Consider the following 14099-nt stretch of genomic DNA (forward strand, 5'->3'; position numbering starts at 1 on the left):
CACTAGTCAGTGTCAGGGGGTTAACTAACAGTGGTCAAAATGGGTCAAACCCACTGGCGACGTGACGCCAGCGAGGCCCGAGACGGCGGCGTGATGCGGAATCGCGCTATAGGGCACGGGAGAGGCCGTGCTTGGGCTCGTTGGAAAGCTCTTGCTCCCGCGCGTCGAACGGTGGTGGTGGCTGGGCCTGGGGTGGCCGGAGTCGACGGCGGCGAGCTCGGCTGCGGCCGCCGGAGTTCGGGTGCGGTCGGGATCGGTGTTGCAGGGGGTTTGGGGAGGCGTTAGCGTGTGCTGCGTACTCCTAGTGAGGTGTGGAGCACGATAGTGTGCTCGGTTGGGTGCTACGGTGACCGTGGCCACGACGGCGACATCGCCGGCGGCGTGGAGCTCTCGGCCAAGGTGGGGCTAGGGCCTAGAGGTCGGGAGAGACCAGGGGAGAAGGGGGAAACAATCCGGGGGCTCACCGCGGAGCTGCAGGGATGGTTAGCGGGCTCGGGGACGCGCTGGAGATGACGAATTCGACGGCGACGAGGGTCGGAGCCCGAAGAGGGGAACAGCGACGTGGCGGCGATGCAGGGCTTCCGGGGAGCTGTGGAGCGGTGGGGAGGAAGAGGGGGTCGTGGCGGAGCTTCTGAGCTAGTCGGGCAAGCGAGGGGTGGCCGGAGACGGCTGCTGTGGCGAACGGCGGCGACGGGGGTGTTCGGCCGTGTGAGAGAGAGAGCGAGGGGAGGAGGGAGAGCCGGGGGAGAGTGAGAGAGAGCAGGGGGAGAGGCGTGGCGTCATCCAGGGGCATCGAGGCGAGGAGGGGAGGGCAGGCAGGCAAGGAGAGAGGTGGCGTGGCGCGGTGGCGCGCGCGCGCGCCGGCCACACTCCCCTCCCTCTGTCGGGACGAAGACGACAGAGGAGGGAGGTGGGCTGGGCCGGCTGCTGGCTGGGCCAGCCAGCTGGCTGGGCCGCACAGTGGAGGAGCCCAGGTAAGCTCCTCCTGTTAATTATTTCTGTTTTTCTAATTTCTGACATTTGTTTTGATTTAAATAATACATTAAATCATTTATTTAACTTATGCCAATTTTTGCAGGGGCTAGATATATTATTTCAGAGCTCCTTTATAAATGGCATAATATTTGGACATATATTAATATATATAATTAATATATTTCCAAAGCAAATATTTATGCATTAATTCCAAATGCCCAAAATAAATACCTATGAGCTCTCAAAAATATTGGTTTGATTATTATCTCTGTCCAATATTTTCAGAGAGCAACATGAGCATTTTCTTGGACCTTTTTGGAGAAATTTTTATTTGGGTCATTTTCAAAAAGATTCTGAGGGTTTCACAGATCCCCATTTCAAGTTTCTGATGAAAGAGTAAACATGATGCAACACTCTAATGCATGGCTAGCTAGGATGTGACAACTCACCCCCACTCAAAAGAATCTCGTCCCGAGATTTGGGTTCCTCCGGGAAGAAGGCGGGATACTCGAGTCGAAGACGATCCTCCCTTTCCCAGGTTGCTTCATCTTCAGAATGGTGCGACCATTGAACTTTGAGAAACTTGATATTATGACGTCGCGTGGTACGTTCGGCTTGATCGAGGATACGAATGGGGTACTCTCGATATGTAAGATTATCTTGGAGATCAAGCGTTTCGTGGTCCACTCCACGGATAGGATCCGAGAAGCAACGCCTGCGTTGAGAAACGTGGAAGACATCATGAACTCTGGAGAGGTGCGGAGGTAGTTCCAACTGGTAGGCAACTTCTCCTCGTTTGGCAAGAATGCGAAAAGGTCCAATGTAACGAGGAGCCAATTTGCCTTTGATACCGAAACGATGGGTTCCCTTCAGAGGGGTGACCCGAAGATAAGCCTTCTCGTCAACCTCGAAAGTCATAGCCTTATGTTTTCGGTCATATTGACTCTTTTGACGAGATTGGGCTGTTTTCAACTTTTCACGAACGATACGAACTTGTTCTTCTGCTTCCTGAATCATATCCGGGCCAAAGAATTGTCTTTCCCCGGTCTCTGACCAGTTAAGGGGTGTTCGACACCGTCGTCCATAGAGAACTTCAAAAGGGGCTTTACCCAAGCTAGATTGATAGCTGTTGTTGTAAGCGAATTCGGCAAATGGAAGGCACTTCTCCCAGTCCATTCCGAATGAGATAACAGAGGCTCGAAGCATGTCTTCTAGAATCTGGTTGACGCGTTCCACTTGACCACTCGACTGAGGGTGGAAAGCGGTGCTAAAGGAGAGACGAGTTCCCATAGCATTTTGGAAACTTTCCCAAAATCGAGAGGTGAAAAGACTTCCTCGATCCGAGTTAATTTCCAAAGGAACACCATGGAGAGACACTATTCGCGAGATGTACAAATCTGCCAGCTGACTAGCGGTTATACTCTCACGAACAGGTAAGAAATGGGCTACTTTGGAAAGACGATCGACCACGACGAAAATAGCATTATTCCCTCTCTTGGTCCTGGGAAAACCGGTAATGAAATCCATACCAATTTTATCCCATTTCCATTCAGGAATAGCTAAGGGTTGAAGGGTGCCAGCAGGCCGTTGGTGCTCTGCTTTTACACGACGACAGACGTCGCAATTAGCAATAAACTGAGCAATTTCTCTCTTCATCCTAGTCCACCAGAACCTCTGGCGTAGGTCCTGATACATCTTAGTACTACCGGGATGAATAGTGAGAGGAGATTCATGAGCTTCTTTAAGGATCAACTGCCGTAGATGCTGGTTCTTGGGAACCACTAGACGGTTCTCAAAGTACACAACACCATGATCATTTGTGGAGAAACAACTAGCACCTCTGCTAGCAATGTTCTCTTTGATTTTAGATATTCCCTTATCTCGCTTTTGGGCAGCGATGATTTGATCCGCAAGAGTAGGTTTTGCTACCAAGGTGGAAAGAAAACCTTGAGGTACAATGTGAAGGTTAAGCTTCCGAAATTCCTCATGGAGAAGCGGTTGACTTTGTTGTAACATCAGGTTGTTACAATAAGATTTACGACTTAGCGCATCCGCCATGACGTTGGCTTTCCCTGGGGTGTAGGTTATTCCTAAGTCGAAGTCTGTGATCAATTCAACCCAACGTCTCTGCCTGAGATTCAAATCCGGTTGGGTGAAAATGTACTTCAGACTTTGGTGATCAGTGAATATTTCGCAACGGTTACCGAGGAGGTAATGTCGCCAGGTCTTAAGTGCATAGACTACGGCTGCAAGCTCTAGATCATGAGTAGGATAATTCTCCTCATGTGGGTGCAATTGCCGTGAAGCGTAAGCAATTACGTGTCGATCTTGCATAAGAATGCAACCTAGTCCTTGTCGCGAGGCATCGCAGTAGATAACAAAGTCCTTGGAGAAGTCTGGCGGTACCAGCACGGGAGCAGAGGTCAGGCGTCTTTTCAGTTCCTGAAAGCTGTGCTCACATTGTGGAGTCCACTCGAACTTCTTATCTTTCTTGAGGAGTTCGGTTAGAGGTTTAGCAACTTTGGAGAAGTTCTCGACGAAGCGACGACAATAACTCGCTAAGCCCAGAAAACTCCGAACTTGCTTGACCGATTCAGGTGGAGTCCAATTAAGGACGGCTTGAACTCGCTCAGGGTTAACAGCAATACCTTTACCAGATATTACATGACCCAGATAGGTCACTTCTGACAACCAGAATTCACATTTAGAAAATTTGGCATAAAGGCGATGCTCTCGAAGTTTCTTCAACACTAGCCTTAGATGTTCGGCATGTTCTTCCTCGTTCTTGGAGTAGATGAGTATATCATCGAGGTAAACAACGACGAATTTATCCAAATACTCCATGAAGATTGAGTTCATTAACCGAGAAAAGGTGGCTGGAGCGTTGGTTAAACCGAAGGACATGACGGTGTACTCGTATTGGCCATAACGAGTAACAAAGGCCGTTTTAGGAATGTCCCCGTTTCTGATTTTGATTTGATGGTAGCCCAACCTCAAATCCATCTTGGAGAAGACTGAGGATCCAGCGAGCTGATCATACAGATCGTTGATCCTGGGAAGTGGATATTTGTTCTTGATTGTGACCAAATTGACAGGTCGGTAATCTACCACCATCCGGTCCGTACCATCCTTCTTCTTAACGAATAGGACGGGGCAAGCCCACGGAGATGAGCTAGGTCGGATGAAACCCTTTTTCAAGGACTCATCGAGTTGTTTCTTAAGCTCGGCTAGTTCTAGGGGTGCCATCTTATAAGGTCTTCTAGCAATCGGAACGGTTCCTGGAATGAGGTCTATTACGAACTCAACATCCCTGTCAGGTGGAACACCTGGCAATTCCTCTAGAAAGACATCCGGGAAGTCACGGACTACCGGAATGTCCTCAAGGTCTGGCAAAGGGCTGGCGTTAAGCGAATATAATTGTCGCTTGGCTATTCGGGTCAAGACATTGACTATCTTCCCCGAAGGATGGGTGAGTTGAATAGTCCTAGAGAAGCAATCAATTTTGGCTTGATGAGCTGACATCCAGTCCATACCCAAAATGATATTAATATCTGAAGATTTAAGGGCTATCAAAGACGTGAGGAAAACAAGTCTGTCGACTTGGATTTCATTTCCAAAACTTACCCTAGAGGTCTGCCATCTAGACCCGGGAGTAGAAATTTCCATAGTGGATGGCATGTCACAGAATGCAACGTTATGCAAACGAGCATAGTTCTCGAATATAAATGAATGAGAGGCTCCTGTATCGAAAAGAACAGATGCCGGGTGGCAATTAACAAGAAGCGTACCGAGAACGACGTTGGGATCCTCTTGAGCTTCTTCGGCAGAGATACAGTTGACATGGCCACGTGTAGCGGTGGCCAGCTTGGCGTGGAACACTTTCCCTGTCGGCTTGCCACGGCCAACAGCTTTAGCAGATTGATTGGGGTTGGTCTGGGGGCACTCACGCATATAGTGACCAGATTCCCCACATTTGAAACAAGTCACGGAACTGGTACGTGGAGGAGCATTATTGATTGGACCCCCATAGGGCTTGGCTGGAGCAGACTGTTGAACGGGGCGAGGCGCCTGGAAAGATGGCCTCGGTGTGAACCTGGGTGGCAGGGCGGTGTTGGGTACCCACACGCGGCGCTTTTGAGGACCAGCACCGGATGAGGAACCCATGTCGCGGCCATGCTTGCGGGTTGCGTCATAGTCGGTCTGACCAGTTTCAGCACTGATGGCTTTGTTGACAAGTTTCTGAAAAGATGTGCACTCATGCAGACGGAGATCGCGGCGAAGCTCGGGACTAAGGCCCTTACGGAACCTTGCTTGCTTCTTGGCGTCAGTAGAAACTTCCTCAGTTGCATATCGGGCGAGATTACCAAACTCCCTGCTATAGGCATCCACAGAAAGTCGACCTTGGGTGAAACTGCAAAATTCTTCACGTTTACGGTCCATGAGACCCTCCGGAATGTGATGTTCACGGAAAGCCTCGCTGAACTCAGCCCAAGTAGTGACATGGCCCGCTGGGCGCATAGCTCCATAATTCTCCCACCATAGACTAGCGGGGCCTTCAAGATGATATGCAGCAAAGGTGACCTTGTCAGCCTCCGCTACCAGCGCGGAACGCAGTTTGTGAGAGATACTGCGAAGCCAGTCATCAGCGTCGAGAGGCTCGACGGAGTGGTGGAACGTGGGTGGATGCAATTTGATAAAATCACTGAGTGACACCACGTTAGTCCTCTGATGGTGTGCTGTATTCTGTTCAATACGCTCCAACAAACGGTTGGTCTCCCGCTTGTTTCTCTCAGCTTCCATCATAACCTCGGCTAGTGAAGGAGGATGAGGCAGATTTGCATCCCCTGCCTTCGGCCTGCTCTTGGGAAGCAGGGTTAGCGCGCGTGTTGACCATCCTAGGTAACAAGACAATGATTTAGTCAGGATGATAAAATTCCGACATAGGATATAAAATGTAAGGTATAACTCGAAATGCAAGATGATCATCCGTATGACATGGTAAATACAGAAACTGCTTCTTTATTCCATCGTCATACACACCATACAGGGTTTAGTACAAGACCAAACAAAGTACTATTACGGTGAAAGAGGATTACATCTTATCGAAGGCATCCCAAGCTCCTATACATTATTTTTCTACACCTCCGGAAAGAGTACAAACTAGGTCATATCCCACGAGTCACGCAGGACGATAGACGACACAGCTAGTGCGAACTAGTGATACTACCGCTAACTCAGACCGATCCGTAGTAGTCCTCGTAGAAGTCACCTCCATAGCCTGGAAGCTCAACATGATCATCCGGAAACAGACGGTCTCGCGGAGCTTGTGGACCATAGGGGCTAGGATGAGGCCTTGGACCAACAAACGGTGGCCTACGGGGACCGCGAGGTGGGGTGATGCCTCCTACATCACGCCAAACCATCACGTCCGGCAGAGCAGATCTCACAGGATAGAGATCGCGCATATCCGAATATCCAGCTTGCACCGCCGGTGCGAACCGAGTCAAAGTGGCCCAGTGGTCAGCACGGGTATTGAAGAGCTCTAACCTCAAGGCCCGATTTTCACGGTCCTTATCCTCGAGCATCTCAGCAGTGGTGCGAGTCCGTGAATCCTCCTGAGTGGGGTCAGCATAGATAGCCTGGAGATACCCTTGTGCTCCCGGAAGTGATCCTGGCATATACCGGAAATCAGAGTCCCGAAATAAACCAGATCTGACTCGCATAATGGTCATCATAGAGTAGGCGGCGTCCTGCACAGCCATCTCAATAGTAACCCCGAGTCCATAGGAACAGTGAAGAGGCTCGGTGGATCCAGGATAAGATGGAAATATCCTGACAGTGCAGAGATACTGGCTTTGATTGAAGTCCCGGAATTGCTCTTCGACCGTGTACTCAGGATACCAGCGGTATCCAGCCTCAGTCATTACCCTGACCAACTTAGCAGTATGGCCGGGTACATCTAGGCATCGAGTCAGGCGAACCACTTGATTGAGGTCGCGAGTGGCCATCTGAAAGCACAATCATAATGCAAGGGCATTAGAATTTCTAGCAAAATTTCGGCAGCATAACAGCTGTAAATGCTCAAGAAGGATTTTGAGACATTTGACAAAGGATTTCATACACACTCAACATCATCATATCAAAGTTCTGGATCCATTCTAACGACATAATGTGGTAGTAGAACTGAACTAGGCTTGTATCCATCAAACTTATAAGGTACTACTGATTAGTAACTCGTGATCCTGATAGAGAGAACAGATCCTAATTCCTTAACCCCCGGTAGAAGAATGGACTGACTCAGATCAGAAAGTCATAAGGTAAAGGAGTAAAAAGAGCCTTACGTTCCATCCCACAAACAATTCCCCTACATATAACTAAAGAATTTCTAGACTCAACATCGACCAGTTTGGCTTGGAGAACCTACAGGCAGTCCGGCTCTGATGCCAACGCTGTCAGGACCCCGACTCGATGTCACATCGATCTAGCTGGTAACACCTCATATCACTTTGCGGCCTCACGCACGGTATCCCCACGGGTGTCGTCTTACCTTTTTCCCGGGACCGTTTGCGCCTTTTGGCTCACGTATATGATAGTGTCGCTAGCATCCACATGATAAAGAGCCCGGGCTGACATGACTAGTCGTAAACCCAAAGTGGCACAGACTTACAGGGACAGGCATCCATGACCCAGCTTCGAACGTGTCGGTCATCAGCAAGTGGGTCCGGGCTGTAGCACTGGGCTAGCAGGACTCCGGTAAACCGGGCTGTAGCGGGCTAACAGGACTCCGGTACTCAAAGCGTGACATTTCCCCGAAGGGACAGACACAGGAACGAAGAAGGACACATGCCGGCCAGCCTAAGTGTTCCAGAGCAGTAGCAAGCTACCATGGCTCAGCGGTAACACTAGGAGACATTTCCCGGTAAGAGAGGCTACTAAAGATAAACAACTAGATGGTCAGATCCCACACATACCAAGCATTTCAATCATACACACAATATGCTCGATATGTGCAAATACAACGAAGCATCACAACAGGACTCTATGACACAAGTACTTTATTTAAGGCTCAGGGAGCCATACATAACATACACAAAGGTACGGGTCTCACGACCCAACATACAAGTCATACAGTCATACAAACCAGCAGCGGAAGTACATTGTCTGAGTACAGACAACTAGTAAAATAAAAGAGGCTTGGAAAGCCTAGCTATACTACGTGGTCCCTCACAAGCTCAGGGTCACCACCTGGGCCTTTAGCCTACTCGTTGATGTCAACGTCTACATAGAACCCATCAGAAGGGGTTGCAGCGTCTTCTGTAAAAATGTAGATTATAGCAACATGAGTACAAAGGTACTCAGCAAGACTTACATCAGATCCTACATACATGCATATTATCAAGAAGGGTTGGTGGAGTTATTGCAGCAAGCCAGCTTTGACTCTTGGCTAGGCTATCCTACGATACTCCAACTTGAAATGGTTTTGCGCACACGAGTCCACTACTCACCACTTCAATACACTACCGAGGATCCACCTCCGTCTTCCTACGGAAGAGCCATCCTCGGCACTCACACTTATCTTGAGGCTTTTAGTAGTTTCCATTTACTTGTCTATGAACTGTATAGGCAACCAAGTAGTCCTTTACCGCGGACGCGGCTATTCGAATAGATCATGTTAACCCTGCAGGGGTGTACTCCTTCATACACGCTCTCACCACTTACCGTCGTTTACACGACATGTACTCGGCAACCTTCAAGCGGAAGCCCAACGTGGGTGTCGGCCACGACCTACCTAATCACCTAAGCCTCCAGTCCAGGTTTATCGCCTATTCAGGTTCCATCCGCACGGAGTCCGGCCGAGGTTTCCCATACGGCCCCGAACGATGTGAACAGGGTTCCCGAGATACCTAACGGGTATTCGGTACACCCGGCCACGTACCTACCGCATCACAGCCCACCCCTACGGTCAGCGCTGTCCACGGCCTCCAGTAGGCTACAAACACCAGAAACTACTTGCAACTCCTGGACGGAGAACTAGGGTGAATAAGAAGCCGAGAGGGTCCATTGGTTTCGGGCCCAATGCATGGTAGTAGCTGATTCTTAAATCACACATACAGATCTCAGTGCTTAAGGTCGGCTTCAATGAAACAACCCACCATGTACTCCTACATGGCCTCTCATCGATACCTTTACCAAATCGTGTTCACCACACCACTCTCATTACCGACATTAACATTTCACTCTAGCCCATCACCCAGATGAACCAGACCTGACACGACTCTAAGCATAGCAGGCATAGCAAGGTAGGAACAACACATACACATGGCTCAATCAACTCCTACACATGCTAGTGGGTTTCATCTAGTTACTGTGGCAATGACAGGTCATGCAGAGGAAATGGGTTCAACTACCGTAGCACACAGCAGTTTGAAACGCGTTGTCTTAATGCAGTAAAAGAGAGCAGGAGCGAGAACATGGGATTGTATCGATATGATCAAATGGTTGGTTGCTTGCCTGATGGTTCGATGCACTGATACGGTTCTTCGTTAGGGTAATCACGGTACTCCTCGGAGGCAGAACCTGTCGCAAAGGACACCAATACACAACCATCACCAAACAATGTGCAACAATATGATGCATGCATGAAACATAGCAATATGAGTGTGTTGGGCTAATGCAACTAAAACCAGAAGGGTTTGAACAAATTTGAATCATAGATTCAAATTTCAAACTCAAACATGGCCTTTTAAAGTGCTTTTCCTTGTTCTGCTTAAAACATCAATTTAACTTGTTTGATCATGCATGAAAATAGTACATATGGATAGATTGGATTTTTCTGATCATTTTTCATATATAATTTGTCCAATTTGGAGTTACAGAATAAAAGTTATGAATTTTTGAAGTTTAAATAATATTCTGGAATTTCCTGATTTAAATTAAATCCAGAAATTATAATTATTGCGCCAGCATGACGTTAGCATGACGTCAGTGGTCAACTGCGGCTGGCTGAAGTCAAACCTGACGTGTGGGGCCCACACATCAGTGACAGGGGGGTTAAACAGGGTTAATTTAATCCTAATTACTAATTAGTGGCGCTGGGGCCCACTAGTCAGTGTCAGGGGGTTAACTAACAGTGGTCAAAATGGGTCAAACCCACCGGCGACGTGACGCCGGCGAGGCCCGAGACGGCGGCGCGATGCGGAATCGCGCTATAGGGCACGGGAGAGGTCGTGCTTGGGCTCGTTGGAAAGCTCTTGCTCCCGCGCGTCGAACGGTGGTGGTGGCTGGGCCTGGGGTGGCCGGAGTCGACGGTGGCGAGCTCGGCTGCGGCCGCCGGAGTTCGGGTGCGGTCGGGATCGGTGTTGCAGGGGGTTTGGGGAGGCGTTAGCGCGTGCTGCGTACTCCTAGTGAGGTGTGGAGCACGATAGTGTGCTCGGTTGGGTGCTACGGTGACCGTGGCCACGACGGCGACATCGCCGGCGGCGTGGAGCTCTCGGCCAAGGTGGGGCTAGGGCCTAGAGGTCGGGAGAGACCAGGGGAGAAGGGGGAAACGATCCGGGGGCTCACCGCGGAGCTGCAGGGATGGTTAGCGGGCTCGGGGACGCGCTGGAGACGACGAATTCGACGGCGACGAGGGTCGGAGCCCGAAGAGGGGAACGGCGACGTGGCGGCGATGCAGGGCTTCCGGGGAGCTGTGGAGCGGTGGGGAGGAAGAGGGGGTCGTGGCGGAGCTTCTGAGCTAGATGGGGAAGCGAGGGGTGGCCGGAGACGGCTGCTGTGGCGAACGGCGGCGACGGGGGTGTTCGGCCGTGTGAGAGAGAGAGCGAGGGGAGGAGGGAGAGCCGGGGGAGAGTGAGAGAGAGCAGGGGGAGAGGCGTGGCGTCGTCCAGGGGCATCGAGGCGAGGAGGGGAGGGCAGGCAGGCAAGGAGAGTGGTGGCGTGGCGCGGTGGCGCGCGCGCGCGCCGGCCACACTCCCCTCCCTCTGTCGGGACGAAGACGACAGAGGAGGGAGGTGGGCTGGGCCGGCTGCTGGCTGGGCTAGCCAGCTGGCTGGGCCGCACAGTGGAGGAGCCCAGGTAAGCTCCTCCTGTTAATTATTTCTGTTTTTCTAATTTCTGACATTTGTTTTGATTTAAATAATACATTAAATCATTTATTTAACTTATGCCAATTTTTGCAGGGGCTAGATATATTATTTCAGAGCTCCTTTATAAATGGCATAATATTTGGACATATATTAATATATATAATTAATATATTTCCAAAGCAAATATTTATGCATTAATTCCAAATGCCCAAAATAAATACCTATGAGCTCTCAAAAATATTGGTTTGATTATTATCTCTGTCCAATATTTTCAGAGAGCAACATGAGCATTTTCTTGGACCTTTTTGGAGAAATTTTTATTTGGGTCATTTTCAAAAAGATTCTGAGGGTTTCACAGATCCCCATTTCAAGTTTCTGATGAAAGAGTAAACATGATGCAACACTCTAATGCATGGCTAGCTAGGATGTGACAGATTGCGAAGCCCATGACGGAGTTGTTGAAGAAGGACACGAAATTCAAATGGACTAAGGAATGTGAGGCCAGTTTTCAGGAGTTGAAGAGACGCTTGGTTACATCACCAGTGTTGATTCTGCCAGATCAACGCAAGGATTATGAAGTGTATTGCGACGCTTCTCGTCGAGGACTTGGAGCCATACTTATGCAGGAGGGAAGAGTTGTTTCATATGCCTCACGACAGCTTAAACCCCATGAGTAAAACTATGCTACGCATGATTTGGAGTTAACAGTCGTAGTGCATGCATTGAAGACATGGAGACATTTTATCATCGGAAATCATTGTGAGGTATATATAGATCACAAGAGTTTGAAGTATATCTTCACGCAGAAGGAGTTGAATCTCAGGCAGAGGAGATGGTTAGAGCTCATTAAGGATTATGATATGATATTGCATATCATCCCGGAAAGGCTAACATAGTAGCCGATGCGTTGAGCCGAAAAAGTCATGTCAACACACTCATGACCGGAGGATTGCCCAAGGAGTTAGCAGAGGACCTTCGCAAACTATGTTTGGAGATAGTTCCGAGAGGATATGTAGCAGCTTTGGAGATTCAATCTACTTTAATGGATAAGATCAGAGAAGCTCAGAAGACGGACAAGGAGATTGCCGAAATAAAGGAAAGAATGAGTAAAGGAAAGGCTAAGGGATTTCGTGAAGATGAGCACGATACCTTATGGTTTGAGGACCGCGTATATGTTCCAAATGATCAGGAGATCAGGAAGTTGATTCTGCAAGAGGCTCATGATTCACCATATTCGATTCACCTAGGAAATACCAAGATGTATCTAGATTTGAAGGATAGTTTCTGGTGGATCGGAATGAAGAAGGATATTGCAGAGTATGTAACAGTTTGTGATGTATGTCAGAGAGTGAAGGCAGAGCATCAGAAGCCAGCAGGATTGCTACAGCCATTGCCGATACTCGAATGGAAGTGGGATAAGTTAGGCATGGATTTTATCACGGGATTACCTAGGACTCGTTCAGGCCATGACTCGATATGGGTTGTAGTCGATCGTTTGACGAAAGTAGCTCACTTCATCCCAGTGAAGACCACTTACACCAGTGCTAAGTTGGCAAAGATATACATGACCAGGATCGTATGTCTGCATGGAGTTCCGAGGACCATTGTATCAGATAGAGGAACCCAGTTTACTTCAAAGTTTTGGAATTAGTTGCATGAAACTTTGGGAACCAGGCTAGAGTTCAGTACAGCTTTTCACCCGCAGACAGATGGGCAGACTGAAAGAGTCAATCAGATTCTGGAGGACATGTTGAGAGCTTGTGCGCTAGACTATGGATCTAGTTGGGACTATAATTTGCCGTATGCAGAGTTCTCATACAACAATAGCTACCAGGCTAGTTTGAAGATGGCACCGTGATGTGGAGCATCCTTCGACCATCACCATGGACGTCACACTGCCACCGCAAGCATGGAGAGGACCTGCGACGAGAGCTCACGCATGCACCATGGAAACCGAGGTTAACTCTTTCCTCTCCGAGTTTCGTCTGGATTCACTTGAGAATGGGATTCTACCTCAAAGAGACATGTTGTGCATTCTTAGGTGCCTCGGGGAGCGTCACGATGAAGCACGGAGGAAACACCAAGTTCACCCGGAGACACATGGAGGAAGGAGAAGGAAGATGGGCACGAAGGAGCGGAGCCACTGGACACCCCAGGTGCCCGGCCCCTGCGTCCCCGGGTGCCCGGCCGCCGGCTGTTGCTGGACCTGGCCACCCCGGGTGCCCGGCCGCCCCAGCCTAGGCGCTGCTCGCCGCCTCGGGTGCCCGGCCAACTGGCCCCGAGTGCCCGGCCACCCCGCTGGGCGCTGGCCCTTGCCTCCGGGTGCCCGGGCCGCTACCCCCGGGTGCCCGGCCTCGCTCCTGGGCTGCACCAACAGCCGCCCCGGGTGCCCGGGCTATCAACCCCGAGTGCCCGGCCTCCTGCAGCCCACCCACGGCCGGTGGCCCTGACCGGTCCGGGTGCCCGGCCGGTTTTACCCCGGGTGCCCGGTCCCTCCTCCAGCTTGTTTTTATTTTAGGGACTCTTTGGTCCTTTGTAACCCCAACTCCCCCAATTCGCCCCTAGACTATATATAGCCCTCTCCTAGCTCAATTAGGGGGATAGCAAAGTAGATGCTACACATTTGTGAGCTTTGCTCCATGGATCCACTCCACTAGGAGATCAAGACCTCCTCTTGGAGTGACCCAACTCAAGACCCCCTTGAGGGAAGGATCCCCATCATAGGATCATCAAGCCCTCATCTCCTTCATAGGATTTGGGATGAACTCTACCATGTATCTTATTTCCCTTTGATTGTTCATGTACCTTGTGGATCTTGTGTGTTTGTTGGTCTAGTGGATGTGTGATTGGACTTGTTCTTGAGTGTTCCTCTTGTTTTCCCTCTTGTGTTCATCTTGTTCTTGGGGATTCCCCCTCCAATTCGTGAAAGATCTTCACTTAGGGTTCCACCCTACAACATCTTGGTATCATGAGCCATGGTTTCTCACGAAATTGGAGCCCCCCTTCTTGTTCTCTAGCCTAATTTTGTTGTGTTCTTCC

This window comes from Triticum dicoccoides, chromosome 1A, assembly GCF_002162155.2.
Source record: "Triticum dicoccoides isolate Atlit2015 ecotype Zavitan chromosome 1A, WEW_v2.0, whole genome shotgun sequence".
In the NCBI taxonomy this organism is placed as follows: domain Eukaryota; kingdom Viridiplantae; phylum Streptophyta; class Magnoliopsida; order Poales; family Poaceae; genus Triticum; species Triticum dicoccoides.